Here is a 21,134-nt window from a genome sequence, read left to right as displayed (position 1 = left end):
CTGTCATGTATTACTCAGCACATGAAGACCCAACAAGCTGTCGGTCTGTTGACTGGCTTGATGCTGCTGGATATCCCATTAACCCATCTGAAGGGTGTGGTCCTTCAACTGAAGAAAGATGGACCTGTAGAATCACAAGGGTCCTCCACAGTTCGGGAAGATGAGACTATAGAGGATCCCAGATTATCATTTAAGGTGCAAGGAGACTGGATAGATGGAGTAGTTGGGCCATGTACTTGGGACTATGCAAGTTATCTCTACTATGCACAGTGAAGATGAGGGAAGAAAATTAGGTGCAGTCTCTGGTTGTATTATTATAGCTGCATTGCATGATACTCTGGTATCCTAGGATAGTGATGTGACCATAGAGGATAAAGTCGCTTAGGGCTTGGCCCTGCAAATATTTATGCAACTAGTGTTTCCTCATAATTAGACCAATTCACTTGAATGGAGCTGATCATATGCGCAACTGTTGACTCTCTGGAGTAGTCTTGGGCTATCATCCTGCCAAGAAGCATCGATGGCATTTACTCTTCTGGTGTTTTCACTGGGCCTGCTGATGACAGCACACTGAAAGACACAAGAACACTGTGATTGCATGTGTTGTGTTACAGGGCCTCCCTCGGTGTGCAGGTGAAAGGGCCCTGACCCTGTAGGGTTTTACTGTCCTCGCTGTAAAATGCGAGGTAGGACTACACCTTTTGTTTCTTTTTGCCCTTGGAATTCCCCCTTTGGAGATTTCATTATGCAAACATTGGCCCCCATGCAGTCACTGCATGTACAGCATGTAATTGGTTGTCAGGCCTGCAATAAATAACAGCTGTAATGTGGATAGACTGGCTGAGAGGCGAAGTAAGTGAATTTTTATGGTGATACCTTGTTTTAGAAATGATTTGACTTTGAGAGTTTCAGGATGCTGCTCATCCTGTAGGTGGGGGAGTGATGGAGATTATAGTCCCTTAATGAGCAAGTCCACTGTAATAAAACAGATTGGGACAAGTTAATCTTGGAAGGGCTCCCCGTCCTGTGACAGAATTTCCGATGTAGACACGCACAGGTCAACACAGCATGCCTGTGCGTAGTGAAACTTCCATTGATTGGCCTGAAAGCGAGAGAGATTTAGCTTTGGTTTCCCAGCATAGAGCCAACAGATCCTGGTCAGGGGATAGAATCTGTGACTGTAGGAGCTCAAACCATGTGCCTCTACTGCATGGGATCCCAAACTGGGGGGGGAGGTGAAGAAATTCCGGGGGGGGGGGACGTGAAGTGACTGAGCTCCCCCCACATCAATCCTCCCTCTCAAGAAAGAGCCTGGTCTGTCCGTCTGCTCAGCCATTGGGGCAGACTTCAAAATGGCCACCTTAAAAGGCCAATGCCTGCTCTGCTCTCAAAAGGGAAATCTTTTTTTTCCCAACAAGTTTTGCTGCTATGGGGGGAGCCGAATAGCTCTCAGCTTAGGCTATAAAGTAGACTTCACACTGCCTTCTCAGCGGTCTCTGTGCCTCTGGGTTACACTAGCATTTTCCTCACCACCTGGGCAGATTAGTCACATAGGGTAAGTCTACATTGCCACCCTGGTTCGAACTAGGGTGGCTAATGTAGTCATTCGAACTTGTAAATAAAGCCCGGGATTTAAATATCCTGGGCTTTATTTGCATGTTCCCGGGCGCTGCCATTTTTAAATGCCCCGTAGTTCGAACTACCTGCTACACGCAGCACGAGCTAGGTAGTTCGAATTAAAGCTCCTAATTCGAACTACCGTTACTCCTCATTTTTTGAGAAGTAACGTTCGTTCGGACTAAGGGCTTTAGTCCGAACTAACGCGTCCCGGCACACACTTCCTGCTTCGAATCAGCTGTGATTCGAACTAGCGCACCGGCGAGATCATGTTAATGAAGTGGGGGATATTTAAATCCCCGCTTCATTAACTACTTCGGTCGTCTCCATTTGCATCCCTAGTCCGAACTAGGGATGCAGTGTAGACGTACCCTGGAAGCCTCAATCAGTGATCAGGGTCTCATTGGGCTAAGCCCTGTACAGGAAGGTAAGTTCAGGGAGTCTCCAAAGGTCTTTGTTCCTGGGGCCTAATCCAGTCCTGTCCATTTGTTTGCTATATCCACTTGGGCTGTGTCCAGACTCAGGGGTTTTTTCGAAAAAAGTAGCCTTTTTTCGAAAAAACTTCACCTGTGTCTAGACTGCAGCCGCGTTCTTTCGAAATTAAATCGAAAGAATGTGGCTTTTCTTTCGACGGTGGTAAACCTCATTTCACGAGGAAGAACGCCTTTTTTCAAAAGTGCTCTTTTGAAAGAAGGCATTCTTGAATGTAAATAGGGCTTCTTCGAAAGAGAGCATCCAGACTCACCGGGTGCTTTCTTTCGAAAAAGCGGCTTGCTTTTTCGAAAGTTCCGCGTGCAGTCTAGACGCTCTCTTTCGAAAGAGGCTTGCAGTCTAGACATAGCCTTGGTGAGTCTCATCAGAAGCTGAGAAACTCCCCTAGTTAGCGTAATAGCAGTAGTCACAGGACATTATGGAGGTTTTATCCAACATCTTCTGGCATGTCTGGTGTGCTGACTGTTGTTGGAGGCAGCATACTGGACTGGATGGACCATGGGGCTGGTCAGATACATGGAGTCACATGTTCCTAAGGACTTGTCTAGATGAACAGTCAGGTTGACACCCCCTGCTTGCCCTGTGCAATCTCTGACTAGCCTGCCCGTTCATGTGGACTCTGCAGCTATGCACTAGATGTCCCCTAGTCAAGAGTATCTGGTCTGTAAGGCAAAAAGAGCACTGAAGTTGTGCCAGCCTCGCCCTGCCCCTTCCCTCTCTGCCTCCAGCGGCCACGTGGTGTTGCTGTGGGATGTTTAGTGGGGTTCAGGCAGGTTCCAGGGGGGCTGGGAAGATAGAGAAGTAGGAAGCCTCATCAGCAGCCTGCCCCTGAACCTGCGTGGCACAGACATGAGGCGCCAATTACAGTCACATGGGCTCTCTCTGCTGCTGCAGCAGCCTCAACTCCATTCATCTCTCCAGCTCCAAGAGGTTGCCAGTCCTGCTCTACAGCCCACCCCACCCAGTTTGCTGTGTTCCTGATGCTGCTGCCTCTTCGGTTTGCCCGTTTCTGCTCCTGCTGTGCCCTCTCTCTGCTCGGCCCCTCACCCCATTTAGCCCCACCCGTCCCTGCACCTTGGCCCAGGCTTTCTCCTTGCTCCCCCCCTTCTCCTCCTTTGCACTCTCCCTGCTGGGGTTTTAGTATGATGTTCCCATCTCAGTGCAGCCTTCTGCTCCCCTTCTGCAGCGTGTGCTCCCCTCTGCTGGAAATGTGAAGATCAGGGGTTTTCTTAATGGCCTTCCTGTCACAGACTTCCAGTAGGTCACTGGACACATCACTTAAAGTGGGAGGGTTTTAAAAAAAAAAAAAAAAAAAAACCCAGCAGATAAGGAACTTAATTATCCCATGCCTCAGTTTCTCCATCTGAAAAAAGGAATAATATTAATAATAATAAATAATCGTTGCCTGCCTAACAGAAGTTTGTGAGAATTCATTGGTTTTAATGAGGTGTTTTCATGTCATCAGATGGAAAGTGCTGAGAAGTGCAGTTTTGCAAAGTGTTTTTTACCATTTCAAAATCTTTCTGCATTATTCATGCAGCAGCCACTGCTCCTGGATTACATGAGCATGACAGTTTGGGACTTTATGGGATGATTCCTCCTCCCAGTGGGTGGGCAATTTGCCAGAAGAGGCTGGGTAGTGATTTCAGGGCTCCACCCAGCCCCCCCCCCCCCCACCCCCACCATCACTTTTAAAAGGGCTAGTCAAAGATGCAGGTGGGCCAGCCAGCTTTATTCAGTGTGTGTGCTGGAGGGAGGGCTGGACCATCTGTGGCAGCAGGTACCCTGTGCTGGCCTGCTAAGTGAGACTGGGCAGAACAATAAATGTCCAGGAGGAATGGATCCCCTGGGGCTTGAGGAGCCTTTAAGAGGTTCCCACAGGTAAGCAGTGGCCTGAGCAGGGACGATTTGGGTTTGGGGGTTTTCTGGTTGGTGGTTGGTTGGTTGGTTGGGTTTTTTTACTTGTTCAAATTCTGTGATGGTCAGGGCAAGGGGAGCACTTGGTTGGGGAGGGCAGCGATCTTGAGCAGTGGGAGCCGGAGGAGAAAGGGGGGCAGAGGATGAGGGGTGTGGTGGCAAGGAAGAGAGAAGTTATTGGTGGGTGTGATGGGGTGTCGGGCCCCCTGGCAGTGGAGCCCTCTGAACCCCACACGGCCGGCCCAGGAGTGGAGGCGCTCTGCGGCCAGACAATGGCTCCCCTGCGGCACTGCGGGGGTTGCTCACATGCCACTGCCTGCCCAAGCGCAGAAGTGCCCAGCGCCAGATAGCCGGCTGGGGAAGGGCACCTGCGCAGACGTCCAGGAGAGCAAGGCGCTGGTTTTAAAAAGCCAGCGCCTGCAGCAAGCAAGGTAGAGAGATGCCCCCCAGGGCAAGCGGGGCTCGCTCACGGGCAGCGAGGCGTGAGGGATGCCCATCAGGGCTGGAGAAGAGTGCTCACAACCAGGGAGAGAGAGACGCCCAGCAGAGGGGAGAAGGTCGATCACAACCAAGAAGCAGCATCGGCGGTGCCTGAGTGAGACCGGTGGTGGCGGAGATCAGTGGGCTGGACTTGCTGCAAGGAACCAGCTGGAGGGTAGGAAGCAACCCAGGACAGGGTAAAGTGGAGCCTGTGGGTTGGTGAGTTGCAGGCTACATCCCCACCAACCGAGCAGATGATTGGTGTCTCTGCTCTTAGCGTCCTGGGCCAAGACCTGGAGTGAGGGAGGGCCCAGGTCTCCCTACCTTCCACGGTCGTTGGAGGTAAGCCTAAGCGGCAATTGACTGAAGGTCGTACTGTATAGATTATGGGTGCTGGGACAGAATCGGGTATACCATAGGTAAGGTACAGGGCCTAGGGGAATGGCTGCAGGACTAGCATTTGCCCACTCACGATGATGAAGATCTGGGGAATCTGAGTGAGCCCGGGAGTGGAGGCACAGCCCCCCCACCCTCCACCCCATAGACTGGGACAGTGGGCTAGGTCTCAACTCTTTTCAGTGGTTGGGAGATTTTGTGTGCCTGGTGAGAACAGGGCTGGAGTTCCTTCATCCCTGGGGTTATTGGGTTGACCTGTCTGATGCATAAAGCTGTCACCATCGTGCTGCCTTAGTGGGACATCTTACGTTCTTGGTTCTATGAGCTGAACCGGTGCTGTTGTTGTTAAAGCAGCATCCAGCCTGTATTTTACTGGCATGTCCCTTGGCAATTCTTATTCTTTGTCTGAGGTGCTTACTGCTGTTGAAACAATCAACATAGGAAGTCCTCAACTTGTTTGTATGAAGAGTGAAAATAGGGTGGCAACTTTAGCAGTCTGATTTTAGTCATTTTCTTCCTGTCAGGGGGCAAATTCCAGCTGAGAATGAGGCTTGACACTTTGTTTCATTGTCTGAAGAAAGTACTGAGGTTTCTCAATTAGCTTTAACTGGTGCTTGCCATTCTGTGTTCCCTAGGATCAATTAGAGGAGTTTGGGGCATATAATAAACTTGTGACTGACATTTCTTATTTCCAAATTTAGTGCTTTTAATTAGGTATCTTCTGCATAGCTGGCTCTATAAAACATGCTCCATTCTGTTGAGAAAGAAATTGCAGAAAAGTGGAGGGTTTTTTCAAAAATAATTTGTTTGGGTTCAAGGATTTAACTGGAAGGGAACAAGTATGCAGTGCACAGGGACACAGGGTGTGCAGGGAAGAGAGGAGGGAGACAATGGGAAGAGTGCAGAGACAGGGCAGGGAAGCGGGTGGAGCCTGGGCTGAGAAGGGGGTGGGGCCTACGCTGGGAAACTACTGTCTCCCCAGGTGGAAGCTTCACCAACTGTCCATGTCTCTAGTCATCTTTGAGGTTTCAAACCACCCCTCGTCTGCCTACAAAAAAATTGCACTAACCCAGGATTTGGCTCCAGGACTCCATGTGAGGATGGAGTGGGTCAGAGCCTGAGTTAAGCCAGGACCCATTAAGCCCCATTTCTTTACAGTATAGACAGATCCCTGATGGACTTGTGCTCTGTGAATCTGCCAAAAGTATCCCACAATGCTCTAGGCCAATTCTGTTTTCCTCTGTACAGTCAAGTTTGGTGGACAGGCATGTTTTGTCATGCTGCACCCTCTAGAAAGGCCTAGAGTGGCCATGTTTTGGGAGGAGACTAGGAAATCTGGGACATGGTTGGTTGCACTCAGATTGCATAATGCAGCATAGATGCTTGGGGACTAGGTTGGGTTCAACTGGGGTTACAAAGTGCTCAGTGGCACTGGAACTATTTTTAGGATGCGGGTGCTGACCTGTGCCCCCTTCCCCAAACCTTTTCACATCCCTCACCAGTCCAGACTGAGTCACACCTACAGTTGCCAACTCTCTTGTTATATGTTGTTGCCGCTAATGGCCTCCAGTCCATCCTGTCTAGGAGAGTTGGCAACCCAGCTACAGATGGAGGCAGATGCAGAGCCCCAGGTCAGCAGCAGGACTCAGAATAGCAGCACAGCCTTCAGGGCTGATGGCCTAGATCCTGCAGAGACAGTGGACGACAGGACCCCTATGGGTCTTGAAGCTGACGGGGCCAGCAGGACCTCAGAGGGGCCGCCCAGAAGCCAGGACATGGGGCTGATGAAGTCAGCAGCAGGACAGGCCCCTGGATACTGGGGAAGCTGGGTGGAAAACCAGGGGGTGCTGCAGCACCCCTGTATCCCTGCTTCCTACACCTGTGTAGCTGCTCAAGCCCTAGGTTAACAAACCCAGGGTCTCCTAAATCAAGTTCTACTGAGCCTGGGCTGACATCTCAGAAAAGACCTGCCCTGAGATATTTCCCATAAGGGGAGATGGTCCCTGAACCCAAATACCTTCACCCCCAAAAGCTCTTATTTACCAGCACCATTCAGCATTGCTTTCTTAATCTGGATTATTTTCATGCATTTCCCTGAATGTGTTCCAAAAACTGAAATTGTGTTGGCACTCTGGTCACATGAGACCCTGAACAAAAGTTAAAGTGTACTTTCCAACCTGAACTCTGCCGAGCAAAAATACTGCTGTGTCGCTAAATACACAATGATGACTAGACAAAAATAAACGCAATTGTGATTGGGGTTAGCTTTGAAGCCGTGAGTAAAGACCTGTAGAACAGGTGCTGTACAGCAGTCTGGGTAGCCAGAGCATCCCTTGCACAAAGATGACTAGTGTGCTTTGGAAAACACCTGTGCTGCCCTGTATGGGTGATGCCTGGTAGGTTAAGTCCTGCCAACTGCCTCCTTTCAGTCATCTGATTTTGTTTCACTGATGGCTTGGGGTGTGTCCCTCCAGCACTATCATTGTGTGCAGTATAGGCAAATAGGTTAGATTGGTTCTATATACCTGTTCATTACAGTTTATTGCTTTTTCTCCACTCGTATAAAACTAATTCTGTTAGCTAGGTATTTATATGACCCTGTCAGTATCATCCCAACGTTAATGATTTTATGGGCAGTAAACTTTTACCTTGGCAGCCTGGAACAAAGCAATGACTTTACATTCTGTTTTTATCAGTTACCTTCAACCTGGCAGTCTCTCTTGCTCTGATGTCCTCCTGCATTTTATGCAGTTCATGAACTTCCGGCAGCAGGGGCAGGTGAGTTCAGACCTTTCTGATTCCAAAGAGTAGCTGCAATATGTATGTGTTTGCAAACCCAGAAGCCTCTGATGCATATATCTAAAAGGAAAATATTCACAATAAAACTATCAGGGGGTAGCCATGTTAATCTGTATCAAAGAAACAATGAGGAGTTCTATGGCACCTTAAAGATTGAAAATAGATTTATTTGGGCATAAACTTTCATTGGGCAAAAACCCTCTTCATCAGAGATGTATTTGACAAAGTGGGTTTTTGCCCATGGCACAAACATTTATGCCCAAATAAATCTGATATGGTATGTCTACACTAGCCCCCTAGTTCGAACTAGGGAGGCTAATCTAGGCATTCGAAGTTGCAAATGAAGCCCGGGATTTAAATATCCCGGGCTTTATTTGCATCTTCCCATCCAGGCACCATTTTTAAATCCCCTTAATCCGAACTAACTGCCTGTGGCTACACGCGGCAGTCAAACGTTAACTTGAACTAAGGACTTAGTTCGAGTTAACGTTTGACTGCCGCGTGTAGCCACAGGCAGCTAGTTTGGAGTAAGGGGATTTGCAACTTCGAATGCCTACATTAGCCTCCCTAGTTTGAACTAGGGGGCTAGTGTAGACATACCCATAGTTTTTAAGGTACCATAGGACTCCTCGTAGTTTTTGTGGATACAGACTAACACAACTACCCCTCGGATACTTGTCACCATGCAAGGCACTGAATTTAGCTGTTTGAAGTGGAAATTGTGAAAGACTTTGCACAGATACACACAGACAAAGATCATCTTCCTCTCCAGCTACAAACAGATGGACATTTTACTTTTTTTAATTCATTTTTTTTAAAAAGACAATAAAACCAAGTTTCTCTAGAAGTTCATTCTGGAATGTTGATCTTCTTTCAGACTGTAAGAATCAGGGGACATTGAATGAAAATGGAAAGCAACATCTTTAAAACTGATCATTTTTTCCTGCACTACCCGAGTACTCTTTTATGCCAAGAATTTAGCAGGATTCAGAATAGGATCCCTGTTTACAAGGGTAATGGGAACAAACCACGTTGCAAGAACTTAGTAGAAATGAAAGCAGACTGGCATTTCTGTAAAGGTCCATAATGACATCTAGTAATGTAAAATAAGATTAAAATGTATAAGGGATATAAGATCTCAATGTACTACACTAGTCATTGACTGCATTGGGTTGAGAAGTAATTACTATATGGGTACAATATAATTATACATACATAATGGAGATTCTTGAACTTTCCTCTTAAGCATCTAATAGACAAATTGGAGGATTGTGCCAAAAGAATCCCACTGGGGCACCTGGCGTTGGCCCCTGTCAGAAGACAGGATACTGGGTGTGACGGGGGAACTCACCCCCGCACTCCCAGCCTCGGGAACCGAGGCACCGCGCACCACGCACAGGGTTGGATGACGCTGGGAGCCCAGCGCAGCGGCACAGGCTGCGGAGCCAGGGGAAACCGACGCAGTCTAAGCGCAGGTGCTGGTCGGCCCAGGCAGTAGCCAGCGGGCGCTAGGACCCGGGAGTCCGGGGGCAGCCCAAGGAGGGGCGGAGAGCGGCAGGACGCCGAGCGGGGAATTCAAAAGGGAGGAGGGGAGGGCACGAGAGGGGGAGAGCAGGAGAGATTCTGCTCTCAGCCTCCTCCACAGGTCCCGCGAGGAACCCCTCCGGTGGTAGTGCAGCGCCAGGAGCCGGAGGGGAAGCGACCGACGCCGGCAGACAACCATCGGAGGAGGAGGATTGGACGGAGAAGCTCGGCAGTGGTGGCTTTTGGCGCACAGATGTGTATGAGCAGCGACACGGAGATACGGGCGCCGAGCGAAGCGACCGACTGGGCCAGCGAGCCCGCAGGGAGCAGGTCACAGGGAGTGGACTGTGGGAACAGCGAGGTAGAGGCCGGGAACAGGGGCGAATTGGGGCCAACCTGGGCAGTGGCCCATGAACTGAGGGCGCTCCAGGACCTCTGATGGACACCCCAGTTACACTGGGCTAGGTGGACCTTTGGGTTGATGCAGTATTGCCATTATGTTCTTAGAAATCTAATGAGGTTCAACAAGGACAAATGCAGAGTCCTGCACTTAGGACAGAAGAATCCCAAGCACTGCTACAGGCAGAGGACTGACTGGCTAAGCAGCAGTTCAGCAGAAAAGGACTTGGGATTACAGTGGATGAGAAGCTAGAAAAGAGCCAACAAAGTGCCCTTGTTGACAAAATAGCTAACAGCATATTGGGCCGCATTAGTAGGAGCATTGCCAGCGGATCGAGGGAAGTGATTATTGCCCTCTGTTCAGCACTGGTGAGACCACATCTGGAGTATTATGTCCAGTTTCCCCCTCTCCCTCAGAAAGGATAAATTGGAGTGAGTCCAGCGGAGGGCAATGAAAATTATTGGAGGCTGGGGCATATGACTTATGAGCAGAGGCTGACGGAACATGGCTTATTTAGTCTGCAGAAGAGAAGAACGAGGGGGAATTTGTAGCCTTCAACTACCTGAAGGAGGGTTCCAAAGAAGATGGCGCCAGGCTAGTCTCAGTGTTGGCAGATGACAGAACAAAGAGCAATGGTCTCAAGGTGCACTGGGGGAGGTCCAGATTGGATATGAAGGGGAAAAAAACTGTTTTACTAGGAGGAGGAGGAAATTCTGGAATGAGTTGCCTAGGGAGGAGGAAGAATCTCAACCCTTGGAGGTATTTTAGGGCAGGCTTGACAACACCCTGGCTAGCATGATTTAGTTGGGGTTGGTCCTGCTTTGAGCAGAAGATTAGACTAGATGACCTCCTGAGGTCTCGTTCAGCCCTAATCTTCGAGGATTCTATGAATCCCGGCCACTGCAAAGCCAATGGGATTCCATCCGGGATATTGGAGTACTCCAACCATTGGTTTGCGCTGATATGACAATTCTAAGTTGCTTTTAAATATCTTGTGCCAAATTCTACACTGTTGCAGTGGTGAAATCCCAATATATTCTCTAAGACCTTAGGGACTGCCCCAGAGCCAGTAGGGGGCAATGATCTGCACCGATTAAGCTCTTCAAGCTTCTGAGAGCCAGATCCCATGCTGTTTCCATGAAGAAGTTAAAGCCTCGCCTCCATCCCAAGGGAAGAATTTGGAGGGAATTCCATGAGAGGAGCTGAGCTGCCTGCTGTGGGCTTTACCACCAGAGAAAACCACCCTCCCTTTCAGGAAATCTGGATTCAGTTCCTAGTTCTGCCCTGGACTTCCCAGGTGACCTTGGCCATAACACATAATCTCTTTGGGCCTCAGTTTCTCCTCTTCACAATTGTATTGTAATATGTTGTTTCACCACCCTTTGTCTGTATTTTCTACTCAGATTGTGAGCTGTTGGAGGAAGGGACTGCTTTTTTTACTCTGAATTTGTACAGTGCCTAGTACACGGGGAAACCTGATCTTGACTGGGGCTGCTAGTTACCATAATTTAAAAAACATTTCATCTTTGCAAGACTCATAGGCTGTGTCTACATTGGCACCCCTTTCCGGAAAAGGGATGCTAACGAGACACTTCGGAATTGCAAATCCGCGGGGGATTTAAATATCCCCCGCGGCATTTGCATTTACATGGCTGCTGCATTTTTGCAGCTCAGGGTTTTTGCCGGAGAAAAGCGCCAGTCTAGATGCAATTTTCCGGAAAATAAGCCCTTTTCCGGAAGATCCCTTATTCCTACTTTCAAATAGGAATAAGGGATCTTCCAGAAAAGGGCTTATTTTCCGGAAAATCGCGTCTAGACTGGCGCTTTTCTCTGGCAAAAACCCCGAGCCGGAAAAAAGCGGCAGCCGTGTAAATGCAAATGCCGCGGGGGATATTTAAATCCCCCTCGGATTTGCAATTCCGAAGTGTCTCATTAGCATCCCTTTTCTGGAAAGGGGTGCCAATGTAGACACAGCCATATTGTATAACCTAGTGCAAGCTCCTCAGCAGGGATTTAATCCATCTTGTCTCTCCCACTTGAGTAATTTTTCATGAGAGCGTCTGGGGAACTAACTATATCTTGCCTCACTTGTACAAACAAAAGTCCACACACTTTGCGGGCGGAGTGGGGGGCAAGATATATTTATTTAGTGACTATGGGGTCCATTTCTGTCTGGGAAGCTTATTAAACATCCTTTCTTCAAGGAAATGGGGCTAGTGGGCAGATACTATGTCAAGTAAAACAATATTAGAAGTTTGGTCACATTGAAACCATATGTGCAGCGTGCGTCATCATTTACAGGGCACTTAAAACCCAAGCCATTCCGAGATCAAAGGAATTGAAACAGAGAAAATGTTGATCACAAACTGCTGTGTGTTTGGCAAACTGATGTTTTTGGCTATCACTTACTTGTAGCGTTAGCAGCGAAGAATAGTCTGAGACCTCCCCTTTACAAAAAGTCCTATCTGAATGTGCTTTTCCCTGGGGATCGGCCAATACTCCGACTAGCTAGCACGTCTGCAATGGAAGCCCCACGCCCCATGCAGTCATTTTTTCACAGAACAATCTCTGGTGTAAAGTACAGTGCTGCCTTTGAAAATGACTCTGTTAGAAAAGGGCACCACAGGCCTCTGCGTTTCCTGTCTCCCAGGGGGTTATATATTACATGTCTGTGCTCAGGAAAAAGGCTTTTTTTTTTAATCTGCCAAAGCTGCAAACTCATCCAGGCCTTGGGAATAAAAGTGTGGGGGGTGCTTCTTTTTTAGGTACTCCCCCATCAGGAAGAAGGGTTCTGCTGGCCAAGTTACATACAGTCCCTCCCTGGGATGCAGATGCTACACCTTCCTGGTTCATTTATTGTTTGCATTGAGGCTAGGAAGTGAGGCCATGTCTCCGCTTGCTGCACTGGTGATGGATCTTCTGGCGTTTGATTCAGTGGGTTTATAATCGAACACTGAGGGTGCCCTTGGTCAGCGCTGATACTCCTCAAGGAGCAAGGGAAGCCAAGAAGTAAGGGAAGCCGATGGGCGTGTTTGCTCCCATTGACCTCCCGCTGTGAGGATGGTGCCAAGCTCACATAAGGTATGTCGACTCCAGCTATGTTATTTACGTAGCTGGAGTTGTGTACCTTAAGATGACCTTCCAGGTCTAATATAGACCTGGCCTGAGTTGCTGTGGCCTCCCTCCATCCCAGAAGAGGGGGAAAACACTACTGTGCAATCAGACCACTTGCCTCTCTTGCCAGAAGTGAATAGGTAGGACAAGAAGCATGGGCTGTGGGTGAAGGGAGGCTAAGTGTGTTAAAGCTGGATTCCCTGCTGACCCCATGGCAAACCATTTGACCACTGTTAGTCTACGTCTACACTGCAATGCTATTTCGGGATATAGGATTATCCTGAAATAGCTATCCCACATCTTCACAGCAAGCTCATTATTTTGAAATATAACGGGCTTGTCATTCCAACGTCCCTGTAAACCTCATTCCATGAAGAGTAAGGGATGTTTCGGAAATAGCGGGTTATTTCCAAATGTGGCACTGTGTAAGACAGTACCAAATTACAAAATAAGCTATTTCAAAATAAGATCGAAATGAGATACGCAATTTGCTTAGCTCAAATTGCGCTTTTTATTTCAAGCTACGGTGCAGTGTAGATGCACCCTTAGAGCCCTGGACTGGGACCTGGTGGAGTCAGGTGAGTCCAGGTCTCCCTACCCCCTGCATCCACATCCCTGGAGTGGCAGCCTTCCCACCATAGGCCCAACGGGCCTGAGCCAGGACATCAAGCAATAGACTGCTGCACCCTGCCAGAAGGCCAAGTGCTGTTCTACTCCTGCCTGAGGGCCAGGGTCTATGATTGTTTGGGGGGTTGCCCATTAGGGTGGTTGGGACACTACTGCCTGGCCTGCTAATCCCCCTGAGACGAGACAGTGATCCTGAGAACATTGTGGGGTAGTGTCACCTCCCTCTGACCCAGCAGGGGAGGGACAACAACAACACCACTACAGAACCCACTACATGGATCAGGACCCCCTGCACTAGGTGCTGTAGACATCAAACAAAAAGTCCTCTTCCTCCGGCCTGGATTACACCAAGAAGTTAAAAGCTAGTAAGGATAAATAGTGGGGTGAAAGCCCTCTCCCAGTCATTGATGTCCCTTTTGAATGCATAGGTATAGACTTAGCTCGTCCTCTGGAAAAAAGCACTGTCAGATGCAAACACCTATTGATGACAGTCGATTATGCTACTCGCTATCCTGAGGGATTCCCGCCACGTAACACCCATGCAGACTATTGCCATGGAACCAGGGGTGGCCCTAGACTAGCTGCCAGCAACTGGCGCCCTAGGCGAACCATGCAATCGGCATCCCCACCTCTAAACCCCTCAATGATATTGCACCACCATTTGGCGCCCCATTTAACTTGGCGCCCTAGACGACCGCCTAGTTTGCCTATATGAACAGGCTGCCCCTGCATGGAACTATTGAAAGTCTTTGCTCTAGGAAGACTTCCCAAGGGGATTCTCACTGACTAAGACATGCATTTCATGTCCGCTTGGTGAAACAGGTCTGTGATCTGAAAATAAAGAGCCTCTGTACTTCTGTTTATCATCTGCAAACAGATGGCCTAGTTGCACTCCAGCCCATCCCTGAAGCAGATGCTAAAAAGGTTTATGCCACTTGGAATGACCAAATCCAGCCCCTCTATAAATAAAGTCCATTCCCTAAAGGATACCTCATGTACTACTACCAAGAAACAGGCCAGGAATTTTGGAGGACTTGCCACCAGTTTGTACCCAGGGTCTCAATGATTGCAGCCCCTCTCATGATCTACTTACGAACAACAGCCCCAAGACAGTTTACTGGTCTATGACCTATGAAAAGGCCTTTCAAGAATTGAAAAAACACCTCTGTAGAGAACTGGTTCTATTTAGTCCAGACTCCTCCAAAGAATTCATTTTGTAGACAGATGCTTCCAGCGTGGGACTGGGAGCTGTTTTGTCACAGTAAATTAAGAGGGAGGAGCACCCAGTGTTCTGTTTCAGCCGCAAATGGTTCCCACGAGAGCGGGCCTACTTTGTCATAGAGAAGGAGAGCCTGGCGGTAAGAGGAGCCAAACATTCATTCTGACACTATCTCCTGGGAAATTCATTCAAGTTTGTCACTAAAGCATGCCCTGTTTAGCTGGCTAAACACCATGAAGGACACAAATCACTGGCTGAACAACAAGAAGTCCTGTGGCACCTTATAGACTAACAGATTTATTGGAGCATAAGCTTTTGTGGGCAAAGACCCACTTCCTCAGATGCATGTAGTGGAAATTCCAAAGGCAGGTATAAATATACAGGCACATGAAAAGAAAGGAGTATCAATCAAGAGGAAGGCCAGAGATAACAAAGTTAATTCAGTCAGGGAGGATGTGACCCACTTCTCTCTCTTGGTTTTCACACCTCCATATCAGCTGCTAGAAGTGGGCCCACATCCTCCCTGACTGAATTAACTACGGTATCTCTGGCCTTCCTCTTGATTGATACTCCTTTCTTGTCATGTGCCTGTATATTTATACCTGCCTTTCGAATTTCCACTACATGTATCTGATGAAGTGGGTCTTTGCCCACGAAAGCTTATGATCCAATACAGTGTTTCTTAAACTTTTTAAGACCAAGGAAAATCAAACATAATTTTTTTTATGAGGAACACCAAGAATTTTTTGTTGAGAAAAAAAAAAAAGGTTGGGAGGAAAAAGGGTCGGGGGAGAGTTATTGAGGAAAAAAAAAGCCCACCTGCCCCTTTAAGGGTGGCCATTTTGAATTCTGTTGTTCTCCATGGCACACCTCCAACTGCCTCATGGCACACCGGTGTGCTGCGGAACACAGTTTAAGAAACACTGCTCCAATAAATCTGTCAGGGTATGACTACACTGTTACTCCTCCTGCAATAAGGAGTAACGGTAGTTCGATTTAGGAGCTTTAATTCGAACTACCTAGCCCGTGCCGCATGTAGCTGTGGGCAGGTAGTTCGAACTATGGGGCATTTAAAAATGGCGGCGCCCGGGAACATGCAAATAAAGCCCGGGATATTTAAATCCCGGGCTTCATTTGCAAGTTCGAATGACTACATTAGTCACCCTAGTTCGAACTAGGATGGCAGTGTAGACATACCCTCAGTCTATAAGGTGCCACAGGATTTCTCCTTGTCTATGCAGATTCAGACTAATACAGCGACCCCTCTGATACTAAATCTGTGGCTGATGCACCGCTATCTTCTCTCTGGCCCTACACATTCCAAATTCAGCCCCAAACCAGGAAAGCCCACCAAAGAGCTGACTCTTTTCCAGGGACAGGGAAGAGAATCAGAAGGCCCCTGCTGCCCTGGCTCCACCTTGAGGGAAGGGGTTGTTTTGGGCTCAGCTAGTCCTGCCCCACCTGCAGCAAATACTCCATCTGCTGAACCAATTAAAAGCTAGGGAATTAGCTCATTTAAGTGACAGAGCTGGAGATGAGCAGAGCCGAGCCAAGCCAAAGACTGATACAGCTTCAAAGCGGGGCGGGGGGAGGCCCAAGAGAAGGAAATATCCTGTGGACCTTTGACATGGGTAACCCCTTCTTACCTATTGTAGTTTGGGTTTCTACAGCAGGGGAAATCTTGGACTAAGCTGACCTGCGGGGGAAGGGAAGTGGAGAAGAAGAAGAGGCCCAGGGAGGAGAGCCTTAAGCAGTCTTGTGGAGTGGAAGGGTACAGACTCCCTGCCCCACACCCCCCTTGGCAGACAGGAGTTGGCAGCTGTGATTGCTAGGCCATGCTCAAGTGTAAACCATGACAAAGCCAGATAAACTCATCATGTGGGCTGGAGCCAAGGTGAAGCAATACAGGGCCCCTGCTGTATAGCCCTCCATGGTCAGTATTTCAGCCTGATCCAGCTGGAGAAATGGACTAGAATAGATGATCTACTCATTCATTTCCATCTCAGACGTCATTGATTCAATTATTCCTGAACATTCTAGGCCTTCATTAACCCATCATGGCCAGCCCGGTCAAAAATGTGGAGAAGGAGCTCACAATGCTGAAATGCTCCCTTCATTGATATGCTCAAGATCTCTGGCATTCTTCACTTTATCTGGTTGTGTTACTGATGTATTGTTCACTCCAAGACAGCAGAATGGTGAGGACTTCTTTAGTGCTTGGGTTCCCTTAAGTTCTGCTTTCCGGTGTCTGTGGTTCTTTCTAACATTCCACAATTTTCATCTTGCATTGCGATTCAATTAAAATTCAAACCACTTTTTTAAAGGAGGATCAGTTCTGTGGGAGGGAAACAGGATTTCTACACGATTGACTAATTCTACCAGCCAAGAGCAAAAAAGAGAAGCAATGATAAACTGCATTCCATCATTCTTTGAAAGACTCTAATTTAATCTCTGCTCTCAGGCTATGTCTATACTACAGGGTTCTTGTGCAAGAAGCTTTTTGCGGAAGAGATCTTCTGCAAAAACTTGCACAAAAGCGTGTCCACACTGCAAAAGCGCATCGAAAAAGTGATGTGCTTTTGCGAAAGAGAGCATCCAGACTGCATGGATGCTATCCCAAAAGGAAACTCTGATTGCTATTTACAGAATGGCCACCAGGGCACCTGGGCTTTTTTCAAGTGTCTCTTTTTGCGCAAAAAAACCCTGTTCCCCGTCCACACACATCTTTTTGTGCAAGAGCTCTTGCGCAAAAAGGAGTTATTCCTCGTAGAAAGAGAAATACCTACCACTGGAAAAACCACTCTGTTCTTTCATTTTACTTGCGCAAAAAACACCCTTGAGGTGTGGATGCTCCGCAAAAACAGATGGTTTTGCACAAAAACTCTGTAGTGTAGACCTAGCCTCAGTGATCACTGACCACTTAAGAATTTACACCACCATATGCCCACAACAAACATGGCTGCCTCAACTTTGGTTCCTCACTCCTGCTCCAGGTAGCCCTTCCCCAATTAAATCAAGTTTAATAGTGAAAGTAATTGTTCTTTAGGGAAGCATAGGAGAGACAATGCCTTCCTCAAAGGGTGGAAGGAATAGGGAGGAACCTGAGGTCAGGTGGGTGATAAGGTAAGGTGAGAGGCAGCCATGTTTGTTGAGAGCATATAGATTAAGAGTGCTAAAGTAAGTAATCTCTCTCTGAGGTGAGAGGAAAGAGAAGACTTCTAAGTTTATGATAATAATAACTGATAACGAGTCCCTAGTGAAAACAGTAGAGACGCCATTAGAATCTATCAGGTGTATGCTAATTTCCACTGATCCGTGACTTCTCCTGTAGCCCCAAGAATTGGCCAGCCTATCATCCTATTGTTCTGTTCCATAATCTAATTGCCAGCTGGAACGAAATGATTATTTTCAACTGGATTTTCCGCTAGTGTTCAGGGACTTTCCTGTTAACATGGTAATAACCGTAATCTAAGCAATCAGCTTCAGCCTCTAATAAGTCTAGGATATTGCCTTTTAAACAGGAAGCATTAGAATTATTTAAACAAAACCAAGGGCCTGATTCTCCTCTGAGGCTATGTCTACACTACGGGGCTATATTGGAAAAAGGTACACGAATTGTGCTCCACACTTTGCATACCTTTTTCCGATAGCTTTTTCAGAAGAGGCTTTTCTGAAATTTGGCCCGTCTACACTGTGCCAAATTTCAGAAAAAAACCCTCTTTCAGAAGAGCCCTTCTTCCTCATGGGAGGAAGAAGACAGGACTTCCGAAAGAACACGTTTGCTCTTCCACAAAAAAAAGTGGAAGAGCAGACGCATTCCCTGAATGCAGCAGAGTTTTTCCAGGATACTCCGGTATCCTGGAAAAATCACGTAGTGTAGACATAGCCTGAGTTCTGCCAGGGTAAATCAAGAGTAATTCCTCTGTTGTCAGTGGAGTTCCGCCAGTGTGAAACGCATGTAGGTCAGTGGAAAAATGGTCTTCTAGTGTTTATACAACTCTCTACTATTTCAAAGAGCTTTTTGGATAGTAGCTAATTAATCTTTACAACACCAGATACTGTTGTTCTCTGTTATCTACTGGAGAAGAGGATTATTGATCCACAACAGCAGGCATGGAGTTATGAACTCAGGCCCAATTCAAACAGATGTCATAGCCTATCGTTAGGCAATCACAAAAGGAATAAGAGTTGTTGGTTGAATATACTTGGGTCTTAGATTGATTCTCTTTTCACTTACCCCAGTTTTAGATCTCTGTAACTCCACTTAAATCAATGGGGTTATCCCTAATTTACACCTCTGTAGGTGAAAAGTGAATTTGGATTTTTCCAGGGTTCTCGATACCGAACCTTGGAAAAGTTCACTTAAAGAAATATGGCCCTGTCCATAAAGAGAAAGAATAAATTAACCCTTTCCTTTCCTTCTGATCTTCCCTAGGACTCATCGCTACTGATGAATCAACCCCCTTTTCACGAGGCATACCACGGCGATCATCAAAGGCTTCCCTTGTCGACCGCGCTGCGTCCAGACTGCTGTGCCATGCCGGATCAGCTGATCATCGGCACAGCGCGGCAGCCAGTCGCTTCTGTTAGCAGAGCCTTGTCACAGACAGAACAGGGACGCACCTGCAGAGAAAAATAGCTTCTGTCTGGTTTTGGAGTGGCACAATTCCATCAGTACAATTGTGGTCATCCCCTGCAATCAGATCACAAACCCCAGAGATGATTAAATCCCCTTCTGAGTACTGCAAAGAGATTGGATGCAGCACCAGTATGACCAAGTAGGAACACATGCAGTCCAAGATGAGGACTGGTATAGCTGACACCCAGAGCAGGCCCTCAGACAGGGATGGGCAAAGGGGAAGTTGTCCCAAGACCCAGCAATACGGAAGGGCTCAGAGCTCCTGGCTGCTACTGTGGCAGCAGACAGAGCCCAGGGCCCTTTAAATTGCTGCTGGAGCACCTTCTGGGGGAGGTGGAAGCCACCTCTTCCACCCAATGTCCTGCCCCTTCTGGGGCATGGAGGAGGGCACCCCCACTCCCCGCTTTGCCCAGGAGCCCAGAGAGGCTGTCAGCTTCACTGAATATACCCAGCCTTAGCAAAGCTGGGGGAAGGGGATCAGGACTATGACTCCATTAACATGCAGCCTTCACTATCTCCTGGTTTCAGCAGCAAAACTGATTGAAATCAGAGTAAGCAAAAGGCCATCCAACTACAGGCTGTCAAGAGAGAGTTACAGGCAGGGTGGCCAAAAGCCATGCAGCCTTAAGAGCTGAACCATATTTTCAAATTAATGAGGAGCTGAGATTTCAAGGATGGAGAGCTGTTGTCTCTGATCTGTTATGTAGCGATGTCAGGCAAAAAATACATGTGTCACGCCTAGGCATTGACAGCTTTCTTAGCTGGGCTTGACAGATTGTTTACCCTCTGGGAATGAATATATAACTCTGCTCCTGATTGACTGTGTTACCGCATGCGCTACCGACCCTACCATGGGAAAAGGTGGGAGTGGATTTATTTTCCTTCAGGCAAAAGTGGTACTTCAATGTTGGCTTCCTCTGCTGTTGTTTGGAGGACTCTTGGAAAGCCTCCCAGGTCTGGGGCTACCTGGGAAGTTCCCCTGTAGGACACTTGGTCTTTAAAGTAATAATCTTAGTAGAAAGTGCTTGCAGGATCCGGAGTACGAAATGGTCTGACTAGATTATCGTAATCGTCCCTTTCAGCCTTGAAATCTAGGCCCACACTGCTCTGTTACCAACATGCACTAAAAGCTGCACTCAGTTCCAATGTTACCCACTCATTATTATCATGCTCTCTTGATATTTGATGTTTTACACACAGCCCCTGCTCCTGGAGTCATGTGATTACATGAGAGACAGCTGTCATTTACAAAATAAAGTTTCTAACCTTCATAGTTGCAGCGAATAGCTTGACTACGTGACCCAAGTGCATCTAAAAGTCTCAGAAACTAAAAGACAAATAGAAAGAACTTGGATTGTATCCGTGAAGTTTAAGCCATGAGTATGCGGGGCGGGAGATGAGGATGTGGATTACTGATCCTGAAGCATTTGGGGTGGGTGATACTGCAGTTCGGGTCCCGACTCTGGTTCAGCTGAAAGGCTTCAAACAAGTCTAACCCAAATGATGCAGGAACTTGAGACTGTGACAAGAAAATTGTAAAGTTGTTAGATATGTTTGACAGACAGAAACAACACCTAAGGGCAGACCATGCTGTAAAGTTTCTTGATATGTGATACCAGAAAGGATTGTTTAGATTGGTGTCTGCTGATAAAACAATGACGGCAGATTACGTTTAGTCTGGCCGTTAAGAAAAAATTCCTGAGAGCAAAGGCCATCAGGCAGGGAGCTGTTTTGCGTAGTGGAGTTATTACTGCATAAACATTAGGGCAGGGGTTTCCAAACTTTTTGACACGGGGACCAGTAAATCCATTCATGAGCTTTTGGAGGACCGGTAACAGTCATTTGCATATTTGCATATTCATTAAGCAACTGATGAATTCAACTAAGTTGTTTCTGGTCCTCCCAAAGCC

The 21,134-nt window shown here is 47.6% G+C and overlaps 1 long non-coding RNA gene across 1 annotated transcript; it reads left to right on the top strand.

Annotated features, from left to right (window-relative positions):
- Window positions 1-3,843: 3,843 nt before the first annotated feature.
- On the top strand, window positions 3,844-20,432 carry LOC142827175 (uncharacterized). The gene is made up of 3 exons (XR_012901649.1): window positions 3,844-3,990; window positions 7,599-7,680; window positions 19,021-20,432. It is a non-coding gene; the product is annotated as an uncharacterized LOC142827175 (long non-coding RNA).
- Window positions 20,433-21,134: the final 702 nt, after the last annotated feature.

The sequence above is a fragment of the Pelodiscus sinensis genome, chromosome 1 (assembly GCF_049634645.1).
Source record: "Pelodiscus sinensis isolate JC-2024 chromosome 1, ASM4963464v1, whole genome shotgun sequence".
NCBI classification, from domain to species: Eukaryota; Metazoa; Chordata; order Testudines; family Trionychidae; genus Pelodiscus; species Pelodiscus sinensis.
The sequence above is the reverse complement of the archived record's forward strand: the minus strand, read 5'-3'. Positions and strand labels throughout refer to the sequence as shown.